Genomic DNA, 26829 nt, shown 5'->3' with positions numbered 1-26829 from the left:
CAATTCACCAAGCCTCATCTTTCGAGATCCACAATCCTAGTCTTAGGGATCTCTGAAACCCATCTTTCGCCAATCTGACTCTTTGAAATCCTGTTGCATCCACTTTATAATCCTCTCATCCATCTCCCTATCCTAGATTCCTTTTTATAGCACTCTGCTCCTTCATCCTCCACCTTCCCTAAAGTCTAAAGCTTGCTTCCTCTTGTGCATCTGATTCTCATTTATCATTCTCTCATAGTGAGAGTTTGAGCTAATTCAGCCCCTTCTCTTTGCCAATTTGAGTCTCCTTGCTTATCCTGAATTCTTCTATTTTTCAAGAAGTCGTCGAGCCTCATTTTCTCTCCCTGTCGCCTTCTTGAGGGGGCATCTCATAGTCTAGTCTCTCCTTCTTATCCAAGACTAGGGCAACTTTGTTTCTAAAACATCTTTCTCATGTTGTTTATATTCAAACTTCTTTGAAATAGTGTTATCTCAACACTATGTCAAAAAGGGGCAAAATATAGACACCTAAATTCTTTAGAAAATAAAGTATTTTTATTTTCTAAAAAAGTCTCTGATGACATCATCATTTATTAATTAATTATTTATTTAATTAATTTTTTTTTTATGCCATTAAATCCCTTTATCTTAAGTAAAAATATTTAATTAAGGAATCCCTCCCAAAAAAATTTAAATCTTATTTAAACATTATTTCCTTATTTATTAATTATTTAATTAATAAATTGACCAAAAATTCCAAAATAAATTATTTATTTAGTTTTTGCCCAAAACTTGGCCAATTTCCTTAAGACCACTAACCTCTTCCAAAATCTTCTAATCCTTTTTAAATTTTGATTAAAGGCTAATCCCATCATTTCCTATCCCTAATCTCAACTCAAAATATTTAATTAAGATTAAATATTAATCCTCATGTTTATTAAAAATACTTTAATAAATATCTCCTCAACCCAAACCCTTGAAATAAATAAAACTTTATTTATTTCCTAAAAAAACCTTATCCTAGGAAGTTCTAAACTCTTCTAGAAAGTCTTCATCCTCATCCAAAGCCTAGACTCTTCTAGAAGATGTCAATCCTTATCTTTGACCCTAATCCTAATCCCCTCCTAACCTTGTCACATTCCCTAAACATGGGTTAAGACTTGCTAACCCAAGCCAAAGTTAACAAATATCTCCTCCTTCACCCACCCTCATTTATTGCCATCCACTTGCCCATCTCTAACAAGCCTAAGCTAATCCTAAACCATCTCAATCCATCCTCTAATAATTTGCACAATCCTAAGCAAGCTAAAACCTTCCTAATCCAACCCAAGTCAAAATATCTCAACTCTCTCACAAATATTCCAACCATAAAACTTTCTGAAGCCCACAAAGCCATAAATGGCTCTTACAAGCTCATTCATTGCTCTTACAAGCCATTATGAGGGTCTTTATGAGCTTTGAGCCTCCTTTGTTGACCCCTCAACCCCTCTTGCTCTAACCAATGACCCTGTGACATGTGTCACTCCCTGATTGGTTGTAAGGAAGCACAATCCATGTGCTCTCCTCTCATTCAATCTAAACCTTCCATAAGCTTTCTCCCATCCTTGCATCCTAGCCCTTGATCCCTCAAGCCCTTTGCCTATTTAAGGAATCCTCTCCCAAGCCATTTTAACACAATCTAAAAAGTAAATCCATAATGCCATTTTGAGAAGCCATTTTTTACATCAAATCCATTCACCAAAATCTATCAAAAATCCTCCATTGAAGCCCATTTGAGCATTTGAGCATACATACATAATCAATCCATCTTAGCTTTTAGACACACCTCTACATCAAGTGATCATCCTCATTGAGAGAGCCTATCCATGGCTCATATTCTCATTTGAGGACTTCACTTTGTCTCTCATGAAGTTATGTTAAATTAGTATGCAAATGCTTTTTGATTGTTTTAATTTAGTGTTTCTAACATACTAAAGTAGCATATACACCTATTTCATTGGATTTTCTATCCCTAGAGTTAGCTCATCAGTTGGAACTAATTGAAAATGATGCTATGTTCATAAGAATGGAAGATTTGATTTAGCTAGAGGAGAGAAGAAATTAGGACATACAGACTTTAGAGACACATCAACAACAAACGAAGAGGAACTTTAATAAGAAGGCTAAGTCCAAAAATTTTAGAGAGGGTGATCGAAGTAGGATATAGAGAAAGAAAAAGCAAGGAGACATGCAAAATTTAATGCCTTATGGAGTGGTCACTATGTGATCATTAGTTGCAAATAGGCTAATGCTTTCTAGTTAAGCAAACCTGATGGTGAAATTTTTCCTATTCCAGTAAATGGAATATATCTCAAGCCCTATTTGTGAGGAAAGCATGAAGTTTCCTATACATGGAGTAGTTGCTTGTTATCTTCTCCTATTTTCCAAGAAGTTTCAAGCTTATTTTTTGTTGTAGAGAGTTTTGGTTCTAATTTTGAAGAGTTGTAGAGAGACACTATAGCCTAATGGATCTTTTAGTGGTCACTGGTCATATGTCAACTAGGCTTGCATCCCATTAGAGTTGCCAGAAATGTCGACCAAAAGTACCCTCCTACCAAGGATTGAATTCAAATATTTAAACCCGCCCAATAGTCACCTTCATGACATCATAAATAGTTGAGGGATCATAAGCCAGAAAGAGGTCTTACCTAATGTTATGACAATAAGTGATTTTAAGATCATAGGTGTTGCAAAGATGTGTTCCAACACCATGAAAGTGAATGATCGTAGGATCGCAAGGTTGACTTCTTAGGTTGTCGATGCTATGAAGGGGAAGGTTGGTCATATGATCTTATGGTCATAAGGTCATAAGCACAAGAAAGGGTTCCTCCCAAGGTCGCAACAAAAGATAGTTAAACCGTGATCATAGGATCGGAGGGGTTATTGCCACGACTGCCAATATCATGATGAACTGTGATTGTAATATCATAAAGTTCAAATCAACCATGCCCAAGACATTGTAAAGAGAGAATTATGATACCACAACCTTAGACCAGGGATGTTATCATCATTTGTCATGAGATTGTAAGACTTGTTGTCAAAGGATCATAAAGAGAAAGGAGGATGAGCTCAATGCTACAAGGTATTGGAAATCATAAGATTGTAGAAGTTGGATTTATGAACAAAAGGTGACATGAAGGTTTTGACCATAGTTAACACTTGTAAGATTTTGAGTTCCATTATTGACCAAAATATACAAGGAGCTTCACTTGCCAAGTTGGACAAGGAGAAGTTCCCAACTAATCAAGTAGTAGGAAAGGTATAGAGCAAAAGTTGAAAATGGTTGACCTATGCTTTCTATCTAATTTTAAAATTTTATGAAAAAGGAAGCCACTCTTTGATGATAGATCTAATCTTTTTGATCTTCTACAACTACTTTCATCATTTCCTAGGCCTGATAAATGCAAAGGAACACTCCATCATCACCTATTGATCCATCTACTCAATTAGAAGGTTAATGGCCATCGTTCCTATCCTCTCAGAGATTGTTTGGGGGATAAGTGATCTTCTTACATCTAGATTTGCGTTGTGATCAGATCTTTTCCAATTTTTGTAGTAATTATGCTCTATAGATTTGAATGCAGTAGTTGAATTTTATCTTAGGGTGGAAGGTATCTATGTTATGCTTAAATTATAAAAGAATATGATGTACTCTTTCTTAAGGTCAGATCTTCTCTATTTCTCTGGTATTGCCCTGGCATACTACTGTAAATTCCCTCTTTGCCTCTACATTATATGACATTATGTCTTATCTCCTTCAACCACTAATGTATTGTACAAGTTTTGTCTATCTCTCTTCGATGTACTATGGATATCTATAACCTAAAAAATTTAATCTCTTTTGACCTATGAATGATAAGAAGTGAAGCTCTTTTTCCTCATATCACTCACTTGGTTATCTAATCTATATGTAGCTAATAAATTAAAACAAGTTTGTATCTATATATATTTAGATTGTCATGATAATTGTACTATGCATGTATGGGTAGAGATTAGTCTAAACACCCTATTTTGGTGCATCACCTCCTTAGAATAGATTAGGTAGTTACTTTTATGTATTCTTTCTCCCTTTTCTCTTTAATAGTAGTTTAATGCATCGTGATAGTAGAGGAAGTTGGCCTTCTGCAGAGACTCAACCTCGTAGTTCAAGTCCCAAGCTTGGAGGTTGTTTCCACATTTCACAAGGTTGTCCTTAGGTAAGAACTTTGGACAAGGGTGAAAGCTTTTCTGACAACAAAATCTACTCCCTATATATTTCATTAGAGTATCTGCTATTCAAGAACTAAGATGTACAATAGGTAACATTTTTACTTTGGAAGGTGTAATTGGTTGACTAACTACTTTTTGAGGTTCCTAACTATGATAACTACAAACTTGCTACTTTTGAATTTGCCTTTAAGTCATAACTAGTTCCTAGTAAAAGAAAAGGTAAACATGTAAAGAGTGATGGTGATAGTTTTGATGATGATATTGATGAACTCGAAGCCCTTATTGCAAAATGATTTGGAAGAGGAACAGGTAAATACAAAGGTAAACTACCTATTATCTATTTTTCATGCAACAAGGTTGGTCATATTACTACTAGGTGTTCTGACAGAGATGATAAGGATGAAAGAAAGGAAATAAAGTACAAAAAAAGAAGAGATGACCAAGACTACATGAGAAATAACGATGACAATGGTAAGAAATCTTGTTATATTGTTGAAGAAGAAACTGACAATGAATATAAAAGTAATGATGATGAAGTTGTCTATGTTGCTATGAAAGAATATTTTGATGAAGATGAGAAAACTACATTAATCTATTATGTAAACAAAAGTGATAGATGGATCATTAAAAGTGGATGTTCAAATCATATGACTGGTGATAAAGATAAATTTGAGGATATTGGTCCATACAAAGGTGGATGTGTTAAATTATTCCATGTGTTATGAAATGTAAAGGTACTATTCACCTAGTGACAAGATAAAATGTGACAATATTTACTAAGTTTAAGGACATAATTATAATCTATTGAGTGTTTCATAGTTGAACAAATTAGGTTACACAATTCCATAATGGAAAGGCCAAGATACATGATGCTTATGGTAAGTTGATTGGAAGTGACGATCTAATAAGTGGTAACTTGTTCTGTTTAGATTTATTTAATGATACATGTTTATTTGTACAATAAGAAGATGTTTGGTTATGGCACAAGAGATTATTTCATGTGAACTATGAAAATTTGGTGAATGTTAGTAAGATGAAGAAAGTAAGAGGGTTTCCTAAATTGAAAAATCTTGGCAATGCTATGTGTAAATAATGTTTATTAGAAAAAATGACCAAGTCTAGTTTTAAGAGAAAAGCATACACTTCTAGTGATATTTTGGAATTTTTTAATACTAACTTATGTGGACCTCTTGATGTTCAAAGTTATTGTGGAGATAAGTTATTCATTTTGTTTATTGATGATTACTCTAGAATGATGAATGTGATGTTCCTTTAAGCTAAATCTAATGCTTTTCAATTATTCAAGTTGTATTTAGCTAGAGTTGAAAAAGAAATAGGGAAGATTTTGAAGTGCTTGAGATTTGACAGAAGTGGTGAGTTCATTTCAAATGAGTTCAATACATTTTACAATGATAGAAGAATTAAAAGACAGATTTCAACACCAAGGACCCCTTCTTAGAATGGGATAGCTAAGAGGAGAAATAGATCAATAATGGACTATGCAAGAACATTGATGATGGAGAAGAGTGTATCAAAGAAGTATTGGAGAGAAGTTGTTAGTACTATTTTCTATACCTTGAATAGAGTACAAGTCAAGAAATGTACAAATGTTGCACCTTTTGAACTATGGTATGGTTATGCTCCTAATGTGAAATATTTCAAAATCTTCAAAAGTAGATGCTATATACTTAAAGATAACAAGAATGAAAAACTTGATGCAAAGAATGATGAAGGTATATTATTAGTATATTCCACCAAGAGTAAAGCTTACAAGTGTTTGAGCTCTATCACTAACAAAGCTATGGAAAATGCAAATATAAAAATTGATGAATTTGCAGAAAGAAGTAATACTACATGCAAAGAAGAATCTAGAGACTACAATACATTCATCTATATGGATCATGGTGCTCCCAGCACTCCAAATGAATAAGCAAATTAAGCTACAATTTCCCAATAAATAGGATATGATGTAGTGCAACAAATTGTTAAGCAACACAAAGTGAGTGCCAAGAAACAAACTAAAAATGTCCAGTCACAAATAGGCAATGTCAATCATTAGATAGAAAATGTGGAGCATGAATACCATGAACCAGAACCTGAACAACAAAGAGAAAATGAGATTGAGATTATTTTTTGAGATGAACCTATAGAAGAATAGAGAAGGAAACCACCTATGCTAGAAATTTTTTCAAGAACAAATCAAAAATCTAAACAAATTATTGGTGATGTTGAATCAAGCCTTATGACAAGAAAAAGACTGAAAGATGAGACATGCTTACTTTTTGAATTTGAGCCCAAAATAGTAAAAGATGCTTTGGACAATGAAGATTGGATCTAAGCAATGAACAAGGAAATTGAATAGATTGAGAAGAACAATACTTGGACTTTATTACCAAGAACTAAGGACAAAAATGTCATTGAAACAAAGTGGGCTTTTAGAAACAAACTCAATCAAAATGGTGAAGTAACAAGAAATAAAGCAAGACTAGTATGCAAAGGATATGTTCAAGAAGAAGGAGTTGATTATGGAGAAACTCTTCATCCTATGGCAAGACTTGAAGGAGTCAGAACTCTGCTTGCATATTTAGCCTACAAGAATTTCAAGGTATATCAAATGGATATTAAATCTTTATTTTTTAATGGTATACTTGAGGAAGAAGTATATATTAAATAACCTAAAGGATTTGTAGATACAAACAATAATAATATGGTATATAAACTGAACAAATCCCTTTATGGATTGAAACAAGCCCCAAGAGCATGGTATAAAAGATTGCATAATTATTTGGTAAAGATTGGTTTTGAAAGGTCAAATGATAATAGTAAACTATATTTGAAGAATGGTAAGAACAATGAAGTACTACTATCTAAAATATATTTTGAAGATATTATATTTGGAGGAAGAGAAGTATTATGCAAATCATTTGTTGATGAAATGAAGAAGGAATTTGAAATATCTATGTTTGGTGAAATCAAATTATTTTTTGGATTACAAGTATGGAAAATGAAGTTTAGTATTTTCATTACACAATCCAAATACATCAAGGAGATACTAAAGACTTTTGGAATGGAATATTCAAGACCAGTGAGCACACCTATGTCTATAGGACATAAGCTATCTAAGAATGATGAATTTTCTAATGTGAACCAGACATTATATAGATCCATGATTGGAAAATTACAACATGTTGTTCACAACAAACTTGATATTACATTAGCAATTGGGATAATTGCTAGATTTTTAGCAAATCCTAAGGAGATTCACATGATGGCAATGAAATGGATAATGAGATATTTGAAAGGTAAAAAAGACTATGGATTGTAGTACAAGAGAAGTGATAGATTTGAATTGAAGGTATTCATTGACTCATATTAGGCAAGAAATATTGATGATAGAAAAATCACTAGTGGAGGTGCATTCTTTCTAGGAAAGAGGTTGGTGTCATGGACAAGAAAGAAGGAGAATTGTATTTCCCAATCAATAGTTGAAGTTGAGTATGTGGCAACTATAGTGAACTGTTCAAACATTATGTGGATAAAGAAATCATTGAAAGGTATTAAAGAAGAAATTATAGATCTAGTGGTTATCTATTGTGATAACACAAGCATTATTAACATTTCAAAAATTTCATTGATGCACGCTAAGACAAAGCACATTGCTATCAAGTGTCACTACTTAAGGGAACTAGTTCAAGACAAAGAAGTGAAGTTAGAATATGTGCACACCAAAGAACAAATTGCTAACATATTCACTAAAGCCTTACCTAAAGATTCTCATGAATATCTTAGAGGTAAATTATGCTAGTTTGTGGTGACTAATCAGCAAAGTACTATACATACTTCATAATTCTATAAAAAATTGGGCCCTATTTTATCAATATTTTGGGCCAACACGTAATTACTAATTATAACCCTAAAGTAGTAAAAATATTTGTATAAAAGGGCTTAGGGTTAGGGGTTTTTCATAAGGTGTGATGTAAAAATTGCTTCTTGCAACAGTATTGAGCTATAAGGGATTATAGATTGTAATCAGGTTATAATCACTAGATCATAATAATATTTGACTTGTTGTTTGGTGGACGTAGCCCAGGGATTGGGTGAACCACATTAAATCTTTGTGTCTTGTGTTGTCTATTGTGCTATCTATTATTTTTTGTTATTGTTTATATTTGCAAGTAATTGTTATTTATGTCCACGATTTTATCCTAACAAATTATGGGCGATTCCCATAAAAAAAGCTAATTAAGGAGATAAGGTGCATTGCATCAAATGTAATAATCAGAATATCCTACATGTTGATGCAATACAACTCTACTTTGGGAAATTCCTAAGGTAGATAGTCAAGTATAGCATAACAAATCAGTCATGGACAGCTGATAAAAATTAGCTAGACATGCAAAATTTACATAATATAGATGTATTTAAAGCTCAAAAAACTAAGTGGATTTGGAATTATTGTCAAATAGGGAGAATATAAAAACAAATAGATAAAAGAGGGAGATTATACAAAGAACAAGATATACAACGGTCAAAGCAGAAGATCTATAAACAGAAGGAGAGATGTATCCAAGAGGGAAACCTATTATTTCAAAAGGAAAAAATTAGTAAAGAGAATGGGAATGAAATCTTTTGGATTGTATGGTAACCAAGTTAGATACATTGAGATCTTGAGTTATTGCTAATATTGAGATGTTGCCATCAATGCCAAAGAGGAAAATTGTTGGAAACTTACAACTGGAACAATGTTGTTTTGTCATTGATGTCAAGTCTACTGATAAGTCATATTGCTACCTAATCTAAATGTGATATCCATTTGATTGATGAAGAGAATTTGAGAAAATGCTCATAACAATAACACCTAGAGAAAAGGTTGAGTTATGAAAAGGAGGGTACAATGGACATTTGATTAGTTAGATTTTGATGAGACAAACTAATTGTTTATATCAAGAAATTTAAACTAAGTTGAGCAATAGAGTAAAATGTTAAGTAATGTCGAGTGATGCTAGTGTCAACTAAGCCATAGTATGTGCCAAGAAAATCTAGTGTAAGTTGAGCATCATCATTGACTGAGTAAGATAGTTGAAGCTAAACCAGAAGCTTTACAGTGACTGAGTGCTTAAGTGATGATCGAGTGTTAGAACTTAATGATTTTTGAGTAATAGTGTTGAGAATGAATTTGAGGAAATTTTGACTCCTAATTGACTCAATTGAGATGTAAAATGTGTTGAAGATAAGATTGATGAGTTGGATCATTAAATTCAAGCTAATGATTAGGTAAAGACCTAATATACTAATTCTAGAGAAGTTTCAAGAGGATGATTAAGAAGATAGATAGATACAATGAATCATATTGAACCTAATCACAAACCCTAAGATCTATGTTGATCATGGAAAATGGTAAAGCAAGAATTTCCTATTTAAAAAGGTAAAGAGCCAAACTTATGATATATGATAAAAAGATGCACATAGAGAATGGTGGATCAGAGTCGCACAAGGGTGAACATAAGTGTGTGAAAGTGAATGTGAAGCTAAAAGAGATTTCTTGTGCATATGTTGTTGATATTGATAAGTGAAATCTGAGAAGATGGCTTGAGTTTTGTTAGAAGGAGAAATTTGATTGCTTGAAGGATTGTCGATCGAATCAAGAACAGAGATGATAGTGGAGAGCTTATCAGTGAATCAACACATAAATTGAATAGTGATCTAAACTTACAAAGTGAGTTATAATCATACAGATCAAAACCCTATTGTTTTCTCTCTAATCATTGTGAATAGTTTGTATTGAAATCCTTTTAATAGAGGTTGACCTAACAGACATCTGAAGGACTTAATAGTCTATGTAAATCCTTTAACAAGGTGGCATTTTAAATGGAATGATCAAAGTCCTCTAACAATGCCACTCCTAACAAGGTGATTAAATCCTCTAACTAGGTCACATTTAATAATGTATATTGTAAACCTTTAATAGGGTTGGCTCCTAATTGAGCTCACTTCAAAAGAGTGAAAAAAGTGGTGGCATGTTGCTAGTGGTTTTTCCCAAATTGGATTTCCATGTAAAATCCTGGTGTCAAATGTGTGTTAAATTTTTTATATGTTTTTACATTTGATAAAGTTTATAGTCAACAAAGTATGTTATGTTTGAGATATTAATTTATTTTATCAATAAGGTAGAGACCAAGCAATAGCAGGATAAGCATAATAGTGAGTGTTTTATGTTTAATTGATCAAAGTACTTATGGACCTTGAGTAATTGATTCACCCCCCCTCCCTCTTAGTTATTGTAAACATTTCTAACCTAAGATTATCAAGTGAATCAAGGACTGAGATGAAAATAGAGGCTAGACTAATAATCAATGTATGTGAGTCAAACTAAGATCTATATATGAAACATGAGTTGTACTTTAAAAATCAAAATGTGTTGTTACCTTCTAACCATTGTAAATAGTATTTGAAATCCTTTAATCAAGGTTCACCTAACAGTCATATATATCCTTTAACAGGGTGACATTCTAATGGAATATTCTAAAGTTGTCTAACAAGGTGACTCTTATAGGGTGATTAAATCCTTTGATAAGGTCATATTTAATAGTGTGTTTTATAACCTTAAACAAGGTTGGCTCTTAACAAAGCTCACTTTAGAAGAGTGAAAATTCGGTGACATATTACTATTGGTTTTTTCCAAATTGGGTCTTTGCATTAAATCCTAATGTCAAAGTTGTGTGGATGTTATTTATGGTGTTTTATTGATTAATCTTGACATTATGTAAGTCTATTATAATTAGGATAATGGACAGCTAGTTAATGTTACTAAAAGTTGACTGTAGAGACTGAGTTATGGAATGATAAGATCTAAAGTTGTTTAAGTGATTGTTTGTTCAATTGATACATTGGGACCTTGGACAACTAATTCACGCCCCCTTTCCCTTGGTTATTCTAAATATTCTAACAATTGGTATCACATCATTAGTGCTTCTAGAGAAAATTTTGAAGGTACTCAGAGCTTAAAATCATAATGTACAAAAAGGAGCTACCAAAGTTACCAAAGAGAATTTTTCTACATGGCAAAGATTGATGAGGCTATATAGAGCTAGTATTGGTGATGTTGCACTAGAGTTCATGGACAATGCATATGTGAATATTACAATAGTCCCTCTGATTACTCAACAATTGAAAGAAAAGCAAGAACACAATTAGGCAATTTTGGAGATTGCTTCAACCCTAATCTGTGTTGAGTTTAATGACATAAATGATTGCAAGAATTTAAAGGAAAAGTGGGATAAAATAAAGACCATATATGGAGGAGATGCTGATGTCATGAGAGCCAAATCAAAAAACTTGAGATGAAAATTTAATGAAGTGAGAATGATAGAAGGTGAGAATATAGTTTAGTATTGTGCAAGAATCAAAGAGGTTACCAATGTTGTTAAAGGTGTAAATGGAAAGATTGAGGATGAAACAGTAATAAGTAAGGTATTGAGAAATCTACTTCCTATTTATGATATTAGGATTTCTACAACACAAGAACTTAGATGTACTCTAGGTAATACCCTAACTCTGGAAGGTTTGATCTGTAGACTTACTATTTTTGAGATGTATAGTTTTGACAATTACACTCCTACTACTATTGAATATTTTTTTTAATCACAAATGGTTCTGACCAAAAAGAAAAAGGAAAACATGTGAAAGGTGACAGTGATACTTCTACTGATGAATTTGATGAACTTGAGGCACCAATGGCTAGAAGACTTGGAAGAGGCAAAGGAAAATACAAAGGTAAACTTCCTATATTCTATTTTTCATGTAACAAAGTTGGTCATATTGCTACAAGATGTCCCAACAAAAAAGATAAGGATGAGAGAAAGGAAAGAAAGTACAAAGGAATAATAGATGACCAAGATAACAAGAAGAACAAGGACTAGAAAGATAAAGGTAAGAAATCTTGTTATATTTTGAAGAAGAAACTGATACTGAATATGAAAGTAATGATGAAGAAGTAGTCTACGTTAATATAAAAGAAGATTTTGATGAAGATGAGAAAATTGTATTAATCTCTTACAAAAGTGATAGATAGATAATTGACAATGACTGTTCTAATCACATGACTGGTGATAAAAGTAAATTTGGGAACATTGGACCATACAAGGGTAGTTGTGTTAAATTTGGTAATGATGTTTCATGTCTTGTGAAAGGCAAAGGATAAATACAACTGAATGATAATATCAAATGTGACAATTTTTATTGGGTTGAAGGACTTAACTATAATCTATTGAGTGTTTCATAGTTAAATAAATTAGGTTACAAAATTGAATTCAATCACAGAAAGGCCAAAATATTTGATGTTGATGGTAAACTTATTGGAAGTGCTGATCAAACAAGAGATAATTTGTTCTATCTAGACGTATCTTATGAGACATGTTTGTTTGTACAACATGAAGATATTTTATTATGCCACAAAGGTTTATGTCATTTAAATTTTGATAATTTGGTTAGCATTAGCAAACTAAAAAGAGTAAGAGGTTTTTTGAAACTAAGGAAACCTAACAATGTTATGTGTAAACAATGTCAATTAGGGAAAATGACATAGTCAAGTTTCAAGAGAAAGACATATTCATCAAATTTTATTTTTGAATTGGTTCATACTAATATATGTGAACCTATTGGTGTTCAAAGCTATTGTGGAGACAAATATTTTATTTTATTTGTTGATGACTATTCTAGAATGATGACTACAATGTATTTCAAAGGAAAATCTCATGCTTTTCAATTATTTAAGTGTTATTTGGCCAGAGTTCAAAAGGAGATAGGGAAGAGTCTGAAATGCTTGAGATTAGATAGAGATGGTTAATTTATTTCTAATGAATTTAACATGTTCTGCAATGATAGAGGAATCAAAAGACATATATTATAACCTAGGACCCCTCCTCAATATGGAATAGCTGAAAGAAGAAATAGATCAATAATGGATTGTGCTAGAACATTGATGATGGAGAAAAATTGTCACAAAAATACTAGAGAGAAGCTCTAAGAGCATTTTTTTATAGCCTGAACACAGTGCAAGTGAAGAAAGGTACAAATGATACACCTTTTCAATTATGGTATTGTTGTGCTCCTACTGTAATGTATTTCAAAGTTTTTTGGAAGCAAATGTTACATACTTAAAGATAATAGAAATGGAAAGCTTAATGCTAAAAGTGATAAAGGCATATTCCTAGAATATTCCACTAAGAGAAAATCTTAAGAGTGTTTGAAATCTAACTCTAACAAAGTTTTGGAAGTGCAGCTGTGAAGAATATAATAGTTTTACCAATTATGGTAGTATACAGATAGAACATAGAATGACAAGGTAGGGTTAATTATGAGTTAAGGAATTATTTTATTTAAAAAATAATTACTTGACTAATTAGGGACAATAGCCTAGATGTTAAACCTAAGAGGGAAAGGGTTAATTTTTTATTTTGTTAAGTATGCAAAGGAGTGAAGGTCAACTGGACAATATTTTAAGAATTGCAAAGGTATAAAGGAAACTTTGTAAATGTGCAATTGTGTAGTGTGTACTATGTGCAAACTATATGATATGTGAATTTTCATGTATAATCAAAGAATTGTAAGTTTTTGATGAGTAGCAAAGGAAAGATTAGATATTGAATATATCAACACGGTAAAGAGGTTTTATAATTATCTCTTGTATTGAAGAACTTTATTATATAGTTACATGTTTGGGCATCTCAGCTTGTATAACATTATGTATATGTATACGTACCAACTCTTAACAAAGTCGAAGCAACTCCTAATAGGGTTAAGGCTTCTAACAAGACCTAAGTCCTCTAACAAGAACCAAGCCATTATATGGATGTAATAGACTCCTAACAAGGATAATATCTTTCACTAGATACTTTTGATTAGTGGATCATTTTGTGGGTACCATCCCCACTGGGGTTTTTCCTTGGCTAGGGTTTCCATAGTTAAAAAAAATATGGTTTCATGAGTTTTCTTAATGTATGGTTATGTTTATTCTTCAGCATTGTTAGTTACTTTCATATGCAAGTTATAACGTAATAAATAATATTTAGTTTTGGGGGAAAAAATTGTGAAATACTAATTCACCCCCACCCCCTCCCTCCCCCCTCCTCTCAGTATTTCCTATATCTAACACAATACCACAAGATGGTAAAACACAAAATGATGTATTGATATATAAGATCCTTGAAAAAGGATGAACTCTATTAGGAGCCAATGAAGTACATTTAGTACATATCAGTCCATGTTAAGAGACTTTGAATTCCTATGAGGAGATTCTCATCCTATTAGGAGTTGTACCAACCATGTTAGGAGTTATTGTAACCCCAACTTCAATGATAAGACCACCAAACTCACTGTCCAATTGGCCTCTATATTATTTCTTTCATAACAATACCAAAATATCAACTACCCATTAGTACTCTCTACCAAAAATAATTACTTCACTCTTTTAGTGTGCCTATGTTACACCAATCACTAATCTTATCTCAATACCAGATTGCCAAACTTGCATCACACAAATCCCTTAGATCGCTTACTCACATATAATTCACACTTGTAATTCTATTACATTCACTTCCTTATATCATTTACATAATCACAAGCAAAAAAAAATTATTCTATACTAAGCCCTCAAATTAATTTATTGAGTCATTCTTGAGGCTTTCTCAATTTATAATTATAATAGGACCACATTAAGATAAAACAATACATGCTACATTTCATATTTTCACTATTATGTAATATTTTCATCTCACAATCTTCACAAATATTCACATGGGTAACCCCAGACTTTGCATACTCAACCACATCATCAATGTGATGTCTTTTACCTTTTTTAACTGTGCTTAACCATATTCTTCCCCTATTAGGAGATATAATCCAGTTACCATAAACTACTTTTTAGGAACTCTATATTTATACTATCTTCTGTAAATCTAGAATAACTATCACCAGTCTTCAACTTTCTCGATCCACTCATAACCACATCATTAAGACACTATGTAGAACATATCCTCAACTTTTTTTGACCTCATCTTTAATCATTTAATTCAATTTCTATCTGCTCCTCTATCAATCTTTGCAGAATAGCCAATATGTTGACATCAACAAAAAAATACTGCCATGAATGCAACATATGATCATATTAACAATCTCCCAAATGCTTCAGCAATTCTAGGACACTCCCTCATAGGAATATCATTAGCATTCATGCTAACAATATCCCCCTTAGGCATTAATGGCAACATAGATGAAAAACATCTAAGTTCCAAGAATACCAAACATACCAATTTGCTACAACTACTCGATTGTTGTAGTCATCTTCTTTTCAAATCCTCTTCATCAATTAAATCTAAATCTCAGAAAAACTCTCCATTAGTGTTGTTTCTCCCCCATTGGTATAGTTCTCTCTTTGACATCAATACTTTCTCCCCATTTTCTCTCCTGTTTCAATGTACCATGAGATTTTTTTCATGTACATCTTCTCCAATTGACATCAAGGAAAAAGGCATCATAATGTCAAATAGCTATAAAAATATCTTCATCCAAAGACACTATTAAATACCAGCTTTCAGGAGTCCTTCATGACTCAGCACAAACACAGATACTCACCCATAGAGGAAGCATCAATATTAAGTCCAAATGAAAAATAGTGGTGTGTACCACTAGACTTATGCAATCTCTACATCATGTACTTAGAAGTAGGTAGGAGCATAACCCCAAGCATACCTCTCAAATACTCAAATGTATCCTTCGACAAATGCTTTGTAAATATGTCTGTTATTTTCTCCTTTGTATTGATATACTCTAATCTTATTTCTCCTTTGTACTAATATACTCTAATCTTATTTCTTTCTCTGTAACTTTCTCTCTCAAAAAATGACAATAGATATGTGCTTCATCTTAGAATGTAACACATGATTCTTGAACATATTAATTGTACTTGTGTTATCACAATGTATGATAACAAGTTTTACAAACACAACCCCAATATCCTTCAACATCTACTTCATCCACATGATTTGATTGTAATTATTTGTTGTTTGGTACATACTTTTCTTATGGTGTGCTCTATGAGATGCAATCTTATTTCTTTCTTAGCCAAGAAAACAATCTTCATCCTAAGAAAAATGCTCCACCACTCATACTCTTTCTATCATCTATATTGCCTACCCAATTCACATTAGTATATGCACATAAGGTAAAGTCATTTGATTTGTCATACCATAACCCAAAATCAAGTGTACACTTCAAATATCTAAAAATCCTTTTTATTGTTGCATAATGTGATTCTTTAGGATCAACTTGAAAAATCAAAATAATGCCAACTACATTAGCTATATCTAGTCTTGTATGAGTCACATATTGCAAACCTTTAATGATAGATCTTTACTTCTTCTTCTCAACAATAGGTGTCTAATATTTTCTAGATAACTTATGAGTAGTTAGCAGAGGTGCACCGATAGGTTAACAGCTTTCCAAAACAAAACTTTTTAACAAGTCTTTCAAATACTTAGTTTGTGATAAGAAGATACCATCTGCATAATCTACAAACCCAAGAAATACTTCATCTCGCCAAGCATGCTCATCTCAAATTCCTTCTTCATTTCACCAACAAATTTATCACTTGCTTCATCATCATCTCCAAAGATTATATCATCCATAGACACTTCAATAATTAATAAAGTATTCTCAATTTCCTTCAAATATAGGTTACTATCTAAAGTACCTTTAGCAAGTCCCAATTTTGCCAAATATTTGTCCAACCTCACATACCAAGCTCTAGGTACTTTTTTTAGTCCATATAGTTCTTTATTCAACTTTTAGACCATGTCTACTTCTTTTGTCAAAGGAAAACCTTCAAGATTCTCAATGTAAACTTCTTCTTCAAGTTCTCCATTGCTAACTTCACATCCATGTGATGCACTTTGAATTTCCTGTTAGTTACCTATTCCAAAAACATTCTAACTACTTTTATTCTAGCAATAGGTGTAAATTTTTCCTCATGATCAATACCTTCTTTCTATGAATAGCCTTTACATATCAGTATTGCTTTATTTCTTGCAAATTTCACCTTGTTCATTCTTCTTATTTTTGAAAACCCACTTAGTTCCTATAACATTCTTGTCCTTAGCTTTAGGAACCAATTCCCATGTATCATTCTTTTAAATTTTATCTAGTTCTCTCTCATAGCTTGAATCCAAAAGTCATCTTTACTAGCTTCATTTATACTTATAGGCTCTACTTGAGAAATAAAACATAGTTCTTCTATTTGTACCTTGTTCCTTGTCATCACACCTTTGTCTTTTCTACCAATAATCTGATCAACAGGATTATTCTTTATTAGGTTCTTATTAGCTATCATTGTCTCAACTCTTACTTCAACTCTAGGTTCACTCCTTGGTTCTTCTCTCTATTCCATAATTTGTATATCATTTTCTAATTATGTATCAATTTCACAAAACAACTCAACATTCTCCTGGTTAGCATTTGGGTTAGACTCTTCATTAGAATCATAATCAAGTATTTTTTTTGAATTCCAAACTTCTCATCAATTCTAATATTTTCACTCTCGATAATAGTCTTAGTTTTTTATTAAAATGTATGTATGCTTTACTCTTCAATGAATAGCAAAGAAACATATCTTCATCACTACTTGCATCAAACTTAGAATTGTCATCTTCTCTCTTAATGTAACACTTGCTTCCAAAAATTTTGAAATACTTAAACCTACCAATGTCCTTTCTATGAATTGTAACTAATATCCCTTGTCAACCAAATATATATTGGAATTATAATAGGAAAGGTAAACTTCTGGGGGGGATACACCATATATGATTACCTAAAAACCCTCCAAGTGAGAAGGTAAAACTAGGGTGGGGATGACACCCACAAATCTTCACTACTACAGTAATAAAGTTCATCCAATGAAGGTTACAATGTTTTGATCATGAGTCATGATCTACCCTATAAAAGGTTTGCCCCGTTAAAGGCTTACAAAAACTATAAGGTCTCACCTTGTTAGAGGATTTCAACACTGTATTAGAAGTGTGCCTTGTTAAAGGACTTTAACTTACAACTAAGTAAGAACCTTGTTAAATGATTTCATACAGCCTGTTAGGACTACTCTGTCAAGAGATTTTGACTAAAATCACCTATTAGAATGACTTATCTTTGATCCTAAACTTGGACCCATAAAACTTTCACCACACATCCATCTCATGCATTCAATGAGTAAACTAAAATAACATGCAAAGCATATACATCTAAATCATGTAAAAATGTAAGCATTCACACACATTACACCATATATGATTACCTAAAAACCCTCCAAGTGAGAAGGTAAAACTAGGGTGGGGATGACACCCAAAAATCTTCACTACTATAGTAATAAAGCATATCCAATGAAGGTTACAATGTTTTGATCATGAGTCATGATCTACCCTATCAAAGGCCCACCCTGTTAAAGGCTTACAAAGACTATAAGGTCTCACCTTGTTAGAAGATTTCAACACCCTGTTAGAAGTGTGCCTTGTTAAAGGACTTTAACTTACAACTTAGTAAGCACCTTGTTAAAGGATTTCATACAGCTTGTTAAGACTACTCTATTAAGAGATTTTGACAAAAATCACCTGTTAGAATGTCTCAGCTTTGATCCTATGGTTAGCACTTGCTTTCCTAATAATAGATCACCTCTAAACACTTCTGATCTTGATCCTTCTCAATCTAATGTCTCTATGTTGTATACTCTTCTTTATCCTCTATTTTACTCTAACTGATTTTGCAATTCAATCTCACTTCATAACTTCTAAGCCACCACGAATGCTTTGTTTTCACATGAAAACTTCTCTCTTTTGCTCCTTCTATTCCTTACATAGTTATTTGATAGATAGTTTAGGGTTTCATCCTCCTTAAGAAGACAGTGGCTTAGGGTTAGGTATGAATCTATGGCTGAGATTCATCCATTTTCGACACTTAATCCTTCCCATTTTCTAATTGGTTGCATGTAATTGCATAGGGAATCCAACTAGAGATTCATCCTTATCTCTAAAAGATTGAAATTCAATCTTAAGTTGGCTCAAAAATGGTTTGCATAGTTATTTGTGCCATTACAAAGAAATATGTCAAGATTGTGTTACTTGGCATCTAAAGTCTCTGATGCTTGGTAGGCATTAATCTTTTTGTTGTGATTCGACACTTGCATTTCTCAGCATCCATTGTTTACTTAGCTCATGTGTCACTCAACATATACTATCTTCTTGGCACTTGAGTGACTTGGCACGTGAGTGGCTTAGCACTCACTACAACTCGGTATGATCTATGCTTTACTTGACATATGTTAGTTGTTTGGCATAAACTAATTGAATAACTTAAGTGTGTTGACACTCACTTGTCAAAACCAATCTAAGATCAACACTATCCAACACTCAAAAGATTATTTTTTAGACCATCAACAAAATAAATATCATCAGTGTTAGTTTTACCATCAAGAGTAATAGGTCCTATTCCCTTTATATAACAAGCTTCATTATTTCCAACTCTAATAATTCCTCCATCACAACTGTTGAACTCAAAAAATTTATTCATATCACAAGTTATATAATGTGAACAAACACTGTCTATGATCCAATTAGATTTCTTCTTTTCAACTTGTGACACTAATGCCTTTTCTTCTCTAACTTCTTATTTTTAAGGACTTTCTTCCTTAACTAATACAAATCCTAGTTCGTTACTTTTATTATCACTTTCACTTGAGAGTCTTTCCACACTAGATTCTATATTTTCATTATTTGTATAAAGACATTCTCTAGGTCTCCTAGGTTTGAAATTCCTCTTATACTTATTTACTCTCTTAGGGCATTTAGAAGCAAATTAACCATATTCATTACAAGTCCAACATTTAATGATTTTCTTACCTTCAAGTTCTCTTTTCAAAATTAGGGAAATTCCTTCTTCAATATTTTTATCTTCTTTGGTTCTTCCTCTGTTGTTGCTAGCATAATCTCCATTGGTGCTCACACTCCTTGTCAATGTAGGTCATACATTTAATGTGCCAAACATTTTCTCAATTATAGGAAATTCTTCACCATGTCTTAAGCATATCTCCACTGCTTCCAATCTTCCAAGAAGAGTTTCTCTTGTAAACTTCTTTGTTCAAGGTATGACTTGTCGAAACATCTGCGCTATCTACTTATATGTAGGTGTTAAGGTTTTCAAGATCTTCCACAAAGTTTCATCTTCATCCTTTTTCTCATCACATGTCTTAATTCATACAATAATTTTTGATATTCTACCAAAATAACTTCTTACATATTCATCTTTCATCATTTTAGCTTCTTGAAACAAACATATCCAATTATGTAATCGAACATTCTTAGAATGCTTATCACCTTCATAAGTAGATTCCAAATCTTTCCATATTTTATTTGATAATCTTAAATATTTTACCTAACTATATTCATTTTCAAGAAGGGTTCTCAAAAGTGCTTCCCTAGCAAGCATATTACACATAAAACAACTCTCTCTATCTTTTAGTACAATCTTCACACTTTTCTTCTTAAATCACTTCTTTCTCACCCTTAGTAATTAGCCAATATTGTGGACCCATACATAAAAAATGTATCTTCATCTTCTCTTTCCAACTGCAATAGTTGGTTCCATCAAACTTCAGACTATCCTTTCTAAAATTACTCACCATATATCTCCTTTTCTTTAATTGTTTACTTCAAGGACCTAATGCTTTGATACTAATTGTTAGAAAGTAAAGTCCACCAAGATAACTGAGGGTGGGGTGAATCAGTTATCCAATCAAAACAACTTTAATTAACCTTATTAATTCTGAAACATATAATCAACAAGTTTAATAACCACAAGAAGATAACCATACACAATAATAGTAGATTTGTTAACTAGGTAAACCCTTGATCAAAGGGAAAACCCCAATGGGGATGGTGCCCAAAAAGTGATGTACTAATATATAAGTTCCTAGCAAAAAAATGGACTTTGTTAGGAGCCAATGAAATACATTTAGTACATATTAGTCCCTATTAGGAGACTTTAAATCCCTATAAGGAGATTCAAACCATGTTAAGAGTTGTGCCAACCCTATTAGGAGTTACGGAAGGTAAAATAACTTCAGGGGCAAGACCATTGAACTCACTATCCAACTAGCCTCTATATTATTTCTTTAAGAACAATACCAAAAGATCAACTATCTACTAGTGCTCTCTACCAAAAATAATCACTTCACTCTTTTACAGTGCCTCAATTGCACCAAACACTTCTCAAATCTCAATACTAGATCCACAAACTCACATCACACAAATCCCTTAGATCACTTACTCGCATGTAATTCACACTTGTAGTTTGCTTACATTCACTTCTTTATACCATTTACTTAATCACAAGGGGGGGAAGAATTCCTTTATAATAAGCCCTAAAATTAATTTATTGAATCAACCTTGAGGAATTATATAATATTGTCAACTTATAGTCTTCACAAATCTTCATACATGCAGCCTCAAACTTCACATGCTCAACCATGTCATAAATGTATTTTCTTTTACCTCTATTTTAAATCCACTTAACTAGATTCCATCCCTATTAGGAGATATAATCCAATTACCATAAACCACTTTTCAAGAACTCTATATATGTGTACTAACTTCTATAAATCTTGTATAATTTTCACTTGTCTTTGACTTTATGGATGCACTAATAGAAATTTCATTAGGACACTCTATAGAACATATCCTCAACTATGCTTGACCTCATCTTCAATCCTTTACTCATACAATATTTTTGTTTGCTTCTTTGTCAATCTTCACGAAATAACTAGCATGTTGACATCAATGACAAACACTACCATGAATGCAACATATGGTCATATTAATAATCTACTAAATGCTCCAGTAATGCTAGGATACTCCCTTGTAGGAATATCATTAGCATTCATGTTAGCAGTTATTCCCTTATTTAGTGTTTCTTGTTATATGTTGATTCCCTTATTTGTTATATGTCTCTTTCAAGGTGAATTCCTAAATGGATTCTTGACCAAGGCAAGCCCCCCTACCCAACAAAAATCAAATTTTATTATGTGTAAGAACATGGTATCAAAATTGAAAATTTAGATTAGGAAAGTACCAATTGTTAGCTTTTGTCAAAATAGTGGCATTGCAATAGGAGCTATTTTGAGCCAACAAGGTAGACCTATTGCTTATTTTAGTGAGAAGTTGAATGATGCAAAAATAAAATATTACAGTTTATGATCAGTAATTTTATGCTATAATTCAAGCATTGAAGAAGTGGAGACACTAACTTCTTCCTAAGGAGTTTTTTTTGTATACTGATCATCAAGCTTTGAAATATTTGAATAGTCAAGGAAAATTAAACCAAAGGCATTTGTAGTGGGTTGAGTTTTTGCATAGTTATACATTTGTTTTGAAACACAAAAGTGGGAAGTCTAACAAAGTTGCAGATGCTCTTAGTAGAAGACAACTTTTACTGTCAAAAATATAGATAGAGGTGGTTGGGTTCAAGGAACTCAATACTTTGTATCTAGATGATCCTAATTTTGGTGAAGTGTGGAAGACTTGTACATAACTTATTACACTTGACAGGACAAAGTGGTTGGATTTCATGATCCAGGATAGTATGTTGTTTAGAGGAAGCTAGTTGTACATTTCTTGAAGTTAAATGAGAGAGAATCTCATCAAGGAGAAGCATAGTGGAGGATTGGCTAGACATTTTGGCAAATATAAAACCATAGCTTTGGTTGCTAAGAATTATTAATAGTCACAACTGCAACAAGATGTGAAGAAGTTTGTATAGAGTTGCAAAATATGTTAGATGGAAAAAGGAGTAAAGTAGAATATTGGATTGTATCAGCCATTACCTATACCAGAGAAGCTGTGGGAGGATGTCAGCATGTATTTTGTTGAGATATTACTATTAGGATTTAACTGTGATTTTTGAGTCAAACTCATTGACCCATGTTTCATGAGTAGAGATTCAGCATGAATCTATCTCTCATGAGAATAAATGGAACACTTAGCACTCATTGGATCTAGGTGATGCTCATAGGGGTGAAGCACTAGGACTTCCTAGGAGGTCACCCATCCCAGTACTACTCCATATTGAGTGCACTAACTATGGAGTTCCCTCCAAAGTTAAACCCAAAGATTGCAACCCCATTTGCAAAACCTTCACCAAGTGTTGTGCCTTATGAACCATTCCTTAGAATGCCCCTTAAACTCATCAATTGATAAGTAGGAGATAATTTCCATAGAAAGTCAAATTGAGATATTGTTATCAGGATTTAACTGTGTGATTTTTGAGTCAAACTCATTGACCCATGTTTCATGAATAGTGATTCAACATGAATCCATATCTCATGAGAATAAATGGAACACTTAACACTCATTGGATCTACATGATGCTTACAGGGGTGAAGCACCAGGACTTCCTAGGAGGTCACCCATTCCAATACTACTCTAGCTTAAGCACGCTTAATTACAGAGTTTCCTCCATGGTTAAACCCAAAGATTGCAACCCCATTTTCAAAACCTTCACCAAGTTTTGTGCCTTATGAACCATTCATTAGAAAGCCCCTTTAGCTCATCAATTGATAAGTAGGAGATAATTTCCACAAGAAGTCAAATTGAGATATTGGTATCAAGATTTAACTGTGTGATTTTTGAGTTAAACTCATTGACCCATGTTTCATGAGTAGTGATTCAACATGAATTCATCTCTTATGAGAATAAATGGAACACTTTACACTCATTAGATCTAGGTGATGCTCATAGGGGTGAAGCACCAGGGGAGGTCACCCATCCCAGTACTACTCCAGCTTGAGTGTGCTTAACTACAAAGTTTCCTCCATGGTTAAACCCAAAGCTTGCAACCCCATTTGCAAAACCTTCACCAATTATTTTTCCTTATGAACCATTCATTAGAAAGCCCCTTTAGCTCATCAATTAATAAGTAGGAGATAATTTCCATAGCAAGACAAATTGAGATATTGCTATTAGGATTTAACTGTGTGATTTTTGAGTCAAACTCATTGACCAATGTTTCATTAGTAGCGATTCAACATGAATCCATCTCTCATGAGAATAAATGGAACACTTAGCACTCATTGGATCTACGTGATGCTCATAGGGGTGAAGCACCAGGACTTCTTGGGAGGTCATCCATCCCAGTACTACTCTAGCCTGAGTGTGCTTAAGTATGAAGTTTCCTCCATGGTTAAACCCAAAGCTTGCAACCTCATTTGCAAAACCTTCACCACGTGTTGTGCCTTATGAACCATTCAATAGAAAGCCCCTTAAGCTCATCAATTGATAAGTAGGAGATAATTTGCACAAGAAGTCAATTTGAGATATTGTTGTCAGGATTTAACTATGTGATTTTTAGTCAAACTCATTGACCCATATTTTATGAGTAGTGATTCAACATGAAACCATCTCTTATGATAATCCACTCTTGGTGTACATGTGCTTAGTTGTGAGGCTTATCATTTTTATAACTCCTAGTCACTCTAAAAGAATTCTAGAGGCCTTTATATTTAGGCACTCCTAGTGTACTTGTACATCAATTTAATTTCATATTGTTATGCTGATCATACTCTATTGGTCTATTTTGTGCTAGTTCTTGAGCTTCTTGATTTTGGGTGATTTTTCCCTAAGGCAAATTCTTACATGGTATCAATGCATGTCCACCTAGAGTGGATTATCCTCCATTAAGCACATAAGTTAATGTGATGATGAGAGGATAAGCCTACATAGGTGTGTCATGTAAAATTATGTTGTAGACACCATTGGCTTAATTAGAGTGCGAACAACAATGTTGTCTACATTAAAACTCAATTAATTATACAAACTCCAATGTTGTAGACAGCATGTGCTAAAATAGAGTTGCTAAACATGACAACTCATATGAGTATGCATACTCCTAGGTGTCTAACCTAATAAATAATAAAATAATGCATTTATCCTAAGTAAACTTAAGTAAAGTGTAAATAATAATTATTTACACTAACACCCCCCCTTAAGTGTAACTTAAGGGAATGCACTTAAGCTCACAAAAGCTATGATAAAAATGCATAATGGGTACTGGAAACTAGGTCATGTTAGGCACCCATGTACAAATACAATGTTGTATATACAATGCAATGAAATGAAATTAAAAGCAATCTCTCCTAAAATAGAGAAAGAGGGAAAACCTCATGGGAAAAAATGTCCCCCAAAAAGAGAGATAAGTACAATAAAGAAGAGAAGAGTCATGTGACCCCCTCCCTAGTGAAAAATCCCTCACCCCCAAGAGATCTTGAAAATGAAGATACTTGACCTCCATGAAGGCCTTGGTGATGATGCCAGCAATTTACTGCTCTGTAGGACAATACTGCAATGCAATGACCTACTCATGAATCAGCTCTATGATGTAGTGCATATGAACCTCAATATGCTTGGTGCACTAATGTTGCACTGGATGTTTTGAGATTTTAATAGCACTCTGATTATCACAATGGATGACTGTGGGACTAGGTGGATCAAAACCAAACTCCTTCAAAATCTGCTACAACCAAATAGCTTCTATCATTGCAGTCATAGCTCCTCGATACTTAGCCTTAGTTGATGAAAGAGCAATAGTGTTCTACTTTTTACTCTTCCAACAAATGGGACCAAAACCAAGATGAAATATATATCTTGAAGTAGACTTGCGAGAATCAAGATCCCCTACATAGTCTAAGTTTATGTATCCCACTAATTATAGTCTAGCACCAGCTACATAACATATCCCATATGTATGTGTACCCTAGATATAGTGAAAGATTCATTTGGTTGCCTTCCAATGAAGTTCATGTGGCTCTTGCATGAAGTGAGAAACCATGCCAACTACAAATGAGATGTCAGGGTGTGTATGTGTCAAGTAGATGATGCTTCCAACCAACTGTCTATACAAAGTCACATCAACAAGTGGAGTGGAACACTTTGTTTTTAACTTAACACCTAAAAGAAAGGGAGTAGGTGCAGCCTTGCAGTCACTCATGCCAAACAAAGCAAGTAGATCAAGAGTATACTTTGGGTTGTGATAATGTGATCCCTGATGAAGACTGATGTATCTCGATACGAAGGGAATAATGAAGTGGACCCAAGTCTATCATTGAAAACCTATCCTACAAAGTAGCCTGGACACTATCAATAATGGATGGTGTACTTCTTGTAATGATCAAGTCATCAACATAAAGCACAAGTAGTAAATGAGAATCATCCCTCTGGAGAATGTAGACATTCGGATCGGAATGACATCTGGTGAACCCTTCTGACAAAAGGAAAGAATCCATCTTGGCATACCAAGCTCTTGGAGCTTGTTTAAGTCCATAGATAGACTTCTTCAATTTGCAAACCAAGGTAGCATCCTATATGAACCCCTGTGGCTGCTCCATATAAATCTCCTCATGAAGATCACCATTCAAGGATGTGCTTTTCACATCCATCTGATGAACAACCCATCTCTGAGCTACTACTATAGCTACTGTCAAACAAATGGAATTCATTTTTGCAACTGGTGCAAAGGTCT

The sequence above is a fragment of the Cupressus sempervirens genome, chromosome 3 (assembly GCF_028749045.1).
Source record: "Cupressus sempervirens isolate cs-2001-9-10 chromosome 3, ASM2874904v1, whole genome shotgun sequence".
Classification (NCBI taxonomy): domain Eukaryota; kingdom Viridiplantae; phylum Streptophyta; class Pinopsida; order Cupressales; family Cupressaceae; genus Cupressus; species Cupressus sempervirens.
This window is presented reverse-complemented; position numbering follows the sequence as displayed.